At 32.1% G+C, this 7836-nt stretch overlaps 1 pseudogene; it reads right to left on the bottom strand.

Annotated features, from left to right (window-relative positions):
• Positions 1–4145: 4145 nt before the first annotated feature.
• Positions 4146–4964, bottom strand: LOC114033818 (annotated as a pseudogene).
• Positions 4965–7836: the final 2872 nt, after the last annotated feature.

The raw sequence follows: 7836 nt of genomic DNA on the forward strand, positions 1-7836 counted from the left end.
GGCTAAAAGCAGGAATAATATAATCACCATAGAAATTAAAAGAATGAATTGATCACCTCCTGAAAGAGATCCCAAAATGAAAACTCCCTAGAATATAATAGTCAAATTTATGTTTTCCTAAATCAGAGAGAAAATATTTAAAGGCCCCAAAAAAACAAACATTCAAATTTTATGGAGTTACAGTGAGTAATATACAACATTTAACAGCTACCATGTTAAAGTACTGTCTATCTACACCTTGATTTTCATCCTACTTAATCTAGGCGTGAATACTCTACTATTTTTTTTTCTTGTCTTTACTAGTTCAATAATCATGTTTAGCAGAGGAAAGAGGGAAAAAAGAGTTGCATTGTTCTACTTTCTTTCCATAATACATTATCTTTTTCCCATCCTTATCTGTGGCTGTATCCCAAAATTGATTTCACTTTTTTCTATTATGTCTTAAAAACAAAACTAATAAAAATTTTTATTATACTTAGGGTTCTTTGCTAGCCAGAGCTCCTTATGATTCTTATTCATCTTTAATCTTCTGTGCATGTTTTTTTTCCCCAAAAAGTAGGTGATTTGATGTTTTACTGAATTTGTTTAGTTCTACATGTTGATATACCCTTCATCTCTGTAGTCAAAAATATGCTTTCTCATCTTGTGCAATTCGTTGTGCTTCTTCTCCTATAGATCTTCCTTGGAAGATCAGGCACTAATGACAATGAAATAAGTATACATTGTTCTAACTCCTGAATCCCTACTGTAATAACTGAGAACATTGAAATGGCACTTAAGATTTTGATCTATTCCTAGTTTCTGACATACTATTTTCTAGTTTTCCCAGCAGTTTTTTGTTATTGTTGTTGTTAAATAGTGAGTTATTATCCCAGAAGCCAAGATCTTTGGGTTTATCAAACAGTAGATTACTATAGTCATTGACTACTGTGCTTGTTTGCCTAACCTATTCCACTGATCCACCAAATCAAAAAGAAGAGAGAGGGAGGAGAAAGAAGTCACCTCATAGTTACTGTACTTCATAGAGGAGAGGAATAGCATTCACTGTTGATCAAAACCAAACACTCTTAAATCCAGCATCTCTGCCCTGCTTTCTGGTTTTCCTGCCCAAGTTATGATGTACCCATTTCCCTAAAAGAACCCTTCACCCCATAGTCTCCCAAACTGAAACCCTCTGGTACCCCATAATCCAAATTGTTAGATAATGTACTCTTTTGTCTCAAAATTTTATTATCCTTGATTTAAGACTATATACCCTAGCAAGTTAACTAAGTAGTCCATGGAAACGTATAGAAAGGATCACATTATTGCACACATATTTTATGTAACAGTCAAAAAGAACTTTTTTTTTTTTTGCTAATCTTTAAGCTCATTTCCATCAAGGGATAATGGAAATTTTGGATGATTTGTGCATTTCTATAAACTTTTTCTCATGCCAAGAATGCATTTTTCCTAACTTTTTTTTTCAGAATGTCTATCTTTTTTTAATACTCAACCCAGATGTTGAGTCTTAAACTCAACTCAATTCCATGAAGCTTTCCTTGTCATTTAGGACTCTCTCCTTCAAATTACATTGTTTTTCCTGATATTTGTATAGTCATAAACCAGAGCAAAATGTGAACTCCTTAAGATAAATTATTACTTATTTATTTAACCTTTTTATCCCTAGAAACTAGTACACTATAGTGCCTTGGATACAATAGGCACTTAATAAATGTTTTTGAATGATTCATTAAGTAATTAAATCCAGTAGTATATTTGAAAAGATAAGTTGATTTACTGATACTTTTTAGTAATAATTCTACCATTTATTTGAATTTTTTCAAGTGGACCTGTTATTTAACTGATGTAGAGAACTCAGTGAGTCAATTAGACTATTAAATACTGTGTGTCAAGATCTGGAGATGCAGAAAAAGGCAAAAACAGCCCTTTTCTTCAAAAAGGTTGCATTATAATAGGGGATAGAGCATATAAATATAGGATTCATGCAGAGTAGATGCAAGGTGACTTTAGTGGGGAAGTCAGTAGGAGTCAGTGAAATAAAAAAGGCCTTCTATAGAAAGTAGCATTTGATCTAAATATTGAGGGAAGGTCAGAATTCTAAAAAAAATGGAAATGAAGGAGAGCATTTCAGTCACAGGATATAATTAATGAAAAGTCACATAGGCAAAAGATAGAGTACCATTTCTAAAGAAAATCAGTAGACCGATAGCAGCATGATACTATTGATGGGGTGTAAAGTTTAACAGAAGGGAAAGGTATAAATGAATTTTTTGTGAAAAGATTTTAATTTTAAACAAATGACTTCATCTTCAAAATTGTAAGTAAAGATAACAACTAGAATTCATTTAGTAAGATGTGAGTTGGGTAAGCCTATATTTTAGAAACATTATTATGGCAATTAAATAGAGGATAGGATAGAGTGAGGAGATATTTTAAATTCAGAAACCAATTAGAAAGCTCCTGAAAAAGTAGAGGTGACAAGTATTGAAAGCCAGAACTTTAGTGATGAATTTAGAGAAGGATTTGTATATCAGAAATGTTGTAGAGGCAAAAATAAGATTTAGCACTGGATCAAGTATGTGGGGTAAAGGGAAGTGAGGAGATGTAGATGACAATGAAGGATGCAAACATGAGTGACTGAAAGCATATTGATGCCATTAATAATGAGAGGGAAGTTAGGAAGGGGGGTAGATAATGGGTCCTATTTTGAACATGTTGAGTTGAGGTCCATACAGAACATCCAGTTAGAGATGTCATATGATTAGTTGATAATGAAGAACTGGATTCTAGGGGTGGATAAATAAATATAGGAATGATCTGCATAATGAAGATAAGTGAATATATGGAAGGTGATGAAATCAGCAAGACAGTTTAGAGGGAAAAATAAACCTCTTAGTAAGAGATTTCCCCTTAACAACATGAATCTTCAAGTTACAGAAATGTCTGGAATACTAAAGGCTAATGGATTTGCACAGTATAATATAGTCAGTATGTATCAGAGAGCACAAGTTTAACTGAGATCTTCCTGAATTTAAGGATTACATTTTATTCACTATAGGATTAGGGCTCTACAATATAAGCTGGTACAATGTACTGGCTTAAGAAAACAATTTTTCTCTCTATCTTTAAAGATTATACCTGATGTAATTAAAATTCATTTTTATTTAATTTTTATTTCATTAGATATTTCCCATTTGTTTGTTGAATTTTTTGACATTCATTTAAAAAAACTTTTGAGTTCAAAATTCTATTCCTCTCTCCTTCTCTTTTCATTGAGAAGGAAGAAACATATATAGATTATACATGTGCAATCATGCAAAATATATTTCATTATTAGTGGTGTTGTGAAAAAACAGGCATTTTTTTAAAAAGAGAAAAATAAACCTTTAAAGTTATATTTCAATTTGAATTCATACTCCATTAGAGAAATCATAATTCCTTCAAGATTTTCTTGGATAATTTTATTGTTGAGAATAGCTAAATCATTCACAGTTCATCATTGTATAATATTATTGTTACTGTATACGGTGTTCTCCTGGTTCCACTTATCTTACCATGCATCAGTTCATGTCTTTCCAGGATTTTTCTGAAGGTATTGTGCTCATTGTTTCATTTTATTTCATTTCTTTTTTTTTAAAGTTGTGTAGCCCTTTATTAGCAACTATAATAGAATGTATCTGTTGTACAACATAGGTGGTAGCTGGGTATAGTGGGGAGGTATTATTTCATAATTGAGATCATTTATAAATGAAATTTTCATTATCAAAAAGCTTCCACCCTTTTTTTGTTTGTTTACAATTTGCAAAAATATTCTTAAAGCTGAACATATGTGCACTGGTCTGCAAAGAATGCAAATTTAGCATATGACTTTACAGGTTGTATGCAAAGGATCATCTGCCACCATGTCTTTACATCCATTATAGTTTTTTTTAAATCATAAAATATTTTGATACAAGAAAGTATTTTATAATTAGTTGAAATTAAGGAAGACTACACCTACTAAGAAAGAAGTGAAGAAAGGTCTATTAACTTGGAGGTTTCAGTATCTTCAAAGACCAGGAATTATATCTTTGTAAAGGCCACTCTGGTACCCCATTTAGAGTATGAGTATGCTTAGGAAGCCTCCCTGAGTATTCAGAGTCTCAGTGGACTGTAATTGCTTCAGCTGCATAACTCATTGAACTTTCTTGCCAGTTTCTAAACTATCTTGACTGGGCATAATACAAAAATGAAAAGTTCCTATTCATTCCATTTTTCTGGGGCTTTGTGATAACATTTAGCAACTCCCCAATGAAATATCTTCTATATATTGTATTAGGTATTGCTTCAAGTAATTGCTAAAAGAAATGGGGTCTAGTTCTGTAATACTCATGCCCCCAGTGGCAGAAATCAGAAGAAACCACAAAGAGATTCCTAGGACCCACTAGATATGTACCGAAGAGTTTTCCAAATTTCTATTCTTTTGGTTCACTTAGAGCTCCAGCCAAAACAGGAACAATGGTAAACTCATCCTTATGGCCTTTCATAGCTTTAGTATTATTAGGCAAATGCATTTCAATACTGTGTTCATCTTTATCTGTCTGCAGACACACATTCAAATAATTCTATCCACCATGTATCTCTACAAATCTTTTGATCAATAAGGAAGTCATACAGAAGTGTTCTGTATATATCCACACTGGGAAGTACACAAAGAGATAGGGGAACATGATGGGAAGGTCTAAGGATAGATATTATCTGGATAACAGATGGATCCAGTTGTTTGTTAACATAAGTAGCATAAGACTCACAGTAAATATATTCTGCATGCGTGGGAAGGGGGGCAATGATGGCTCTAGCAGGTCTTTTTGTGGATTGTACTTGTGAAATCAACTTTCTAATTATGCATTCAGTTGACAACCTGAGGCTGTGAACCATCTTCCAGAATTCCTGGTTTCCCTAAAGACCACTCAAATGAACATTTGAGAATCTGTGCCAGATATGTTGCATAAAGATGAATGAAGAGTTGGTGGTGGTGGCTACAAGAATGGCTCGGGATAGGACCAGGCACTGGGGGTTCTAGCCCAAAAGAAGGTGGCCTGAGAAAGGGGATGGGCCTGGCTCAAGAGAAAGAGAAGGAAGAAGAGGAGGAGCAATAAAAATGGAGGAGGAGAGGGGAAGGAGAAAAAGGAGGAGAAGAAGGATATTGGAATAATCATATGATTTTATTGGTTTTATTACCTATATGGTCAATTATTCTGATAGTTTTCAAATACAGCCCTACATTCCTGGTATAAATCACACCTGGTCATAGTGTATGATTCTTGTGATATACTACTATAGTCACTTTGTTAGTGTTTTATTTAATTTTTTGCATTAATATTTATTAGGGAAATTGGTGTATAATTTTCTTTTTGTTTTAGGTCTTCCTGGTTTAGGTATCATCACCATATTTGTGTCATGAAAGGAATTTGGTAGGATTCCATTTTTGCCTATTTTTCCAAATAGCTTATATGGTACTGGTATTAATTCCTCATTACATATTTGGTAGAATGCACTTGTGTATCCATCTGGTCCTGGGGGATTTTTCCTCAGGAGTTCATTGATGGCTTGTGCATTTTCTTTTCCTAAGTTAAGATTATTTAAGTATTCTTTTTCTTCTGTAAATCTGGGCAGTTTATATTTTTGTAAATATTCAAACATTTTGCTTTGACTGTCAGATTAATTGGCATATAACTGGGAAAAATAGCTCCTAATGATTGTTTATTTTCCTCTTTATTGGTGTTGAATTCACCATTTACATTTTTGATAATGGTAATTTGGTTTTCTTTTTTAAAATCAAATTAATGAATGGTTTATCTATTTTATTTTTTCATGAAATCAACTCTTAGTTTTGTTTATTACTTGAATGGTTTTATTACTTTTAATTTTATTAATCTCTCCTTTGATTCTCAGGATTTCCAATTTGTTCTTTAATTGAGGATTTTAAATTTGTTATTTTTTTCTGGTTTGTTTTTGTTTCTTAGTTGCATGCATAATTTATTGAACTGTTCTTTCTCTATTTTATTGACAAGTATTTAGAGATATAAAATTTCTCCCAAGTACTGCTTTGGCTACATCCCATAAATTTTGGCATGTTATCTTATTGTTGTCCTTTGCTTTAATGAAATTATTGATTGTTTCTCTTTTGTTTTTTGACCCACTCTTTCTAATTTTTACTCTGTTTCTGTGGCCTTTTATTTAATGTAATTTTATTGATTTTTTTTATCTGAAAGGGATGAATTTAACTTTTCTACTGTTCTGAATTTGGTTATAAGGTATTTATGCCCTAATACATGGTCAACTTTTGTGTAGGTGCCATTTACTACTAAGAAAAAGGTATATTTCTTTCTACTGCCACTCAATTTTCTCCAGAAGCCCTTCATATCTAATTTTTCTAAAATTCTATTCAATGGCTTAACTTTTATCTTGTTTATTTTTTGTTAGATTTTTATCAAATTTATTCAAATTTTCAATTCAGCCCTGGCCTTTTATCAGGAATGCTTGAAAATCCTGTTTCATTAACTTTCAATTTTTTCTCTCAAAGAATCATACTCAGTTTTTTTCTAGGTTGTTTTCCTTATTGTAATCCTAGTTCCTTTGCCTTCCAGAATATCATATTCCAAGTCCCCTGCTCCTTTAATATGAAAATTGATAAATCTTGTGTGATCATGATTGTAGTTCCATGGTAATCAAATGGTTTCTTTGCATGTACTTGAAATATTTTCTCTTTGATCCCTGGGATAACTGAAATTTGGCTATAATATTCCTGGCAGTTGTCATTTTGGTAATTTTTTTCCAGGAGATGATTGGTGGGTTCTTTCAGATTCTATTTTTCCTTCTGTTTCTAAGATATCGGGGCAGTGTTCCTTGATAATTTCTTTATATATGATGTATGATCTCTTTCATTTGAGAGTTGATTTGTTACTCTTATAATTATTAAATTACCTCCTCTCAATCTGTTTCCCAGGTTAGTTCTTTTTCTTATGAGACATTTCACATTTTATTCTATTTATCATTCTTTTTTATTTTTTCTATTCTAAAAATATTCATTATTGAGTTTTTATTTTTGCCAGTATCTACATCAATGGAAAATATGGTATGCTATGGCTTTTTGTAATACTGGGTTTAAAAATAAATGAAAAGAAACCATCTATTCCTTTGTGTGTTTACAAAGATCAAGTATAATCAGAAAGAAAGAAAAAAAAAGAATACAACAATGGATCTACCTGGTACTTCTTATGAAAATATCTTAATTGACTATTGGCATTGATTGCCAAAGGCTTAGTATGCTCCTCATGCTAATAATAATACCTTACAATCAAATAGAAACTTATTTCCTGAGTGTCCACAGAGTAGTTCACCAACTCAATTCATGTTGGGCTCATTTCACCACCGAAGTGAAGTCATTTCCATTGTTGACAGCAGAAGCCAAGTAGACAATCTGCATATAGTGCATGGTATAACAGTAGGAATAGAAAAAGCCTTGGCCAAGAGGAGTAGAGTAAACCTTTACCCTTATGAAACAAGTCTTTGATTCTTTACAACTGATTTAAAGCCAAAATAACTTTCTTTTTTGTATTTACTTAGTATTTTATTTTCCCCAATTAGATGTAAAATAATTTTAACATTTATTTTTAAAACTTTGAGTTCCAAATTATCTCTCTTCCTCCCTCCCCACCTTTCATCATTGGGAAGGCAAGCAATGAAATATAGGTCAAACATGTGTAGTCATGCAAAAGATATCCATAATAGTCATGTTGAGAAAGAAAACAGACAAAAAGTCTCAAGAAAAATAAAGAAAAAAAATTTTAA

The sequence above is a fragment of the Vombatus ursinus genome, unplaced genomic scaffold (genome assembly GCF_900497805.2).
Source record: "Vombatus ursinus unplaced genomic scaffold, bare-nosed wombat genome assembly UNPS02007460.1, whole genome shotgun sequence".
Lineage (NCBI taxonomy): Eukaryota > Metazoa > Chordata > Mammalia > Diprotodontia > Vombatidae > Vombatus > Vombatus ursinus.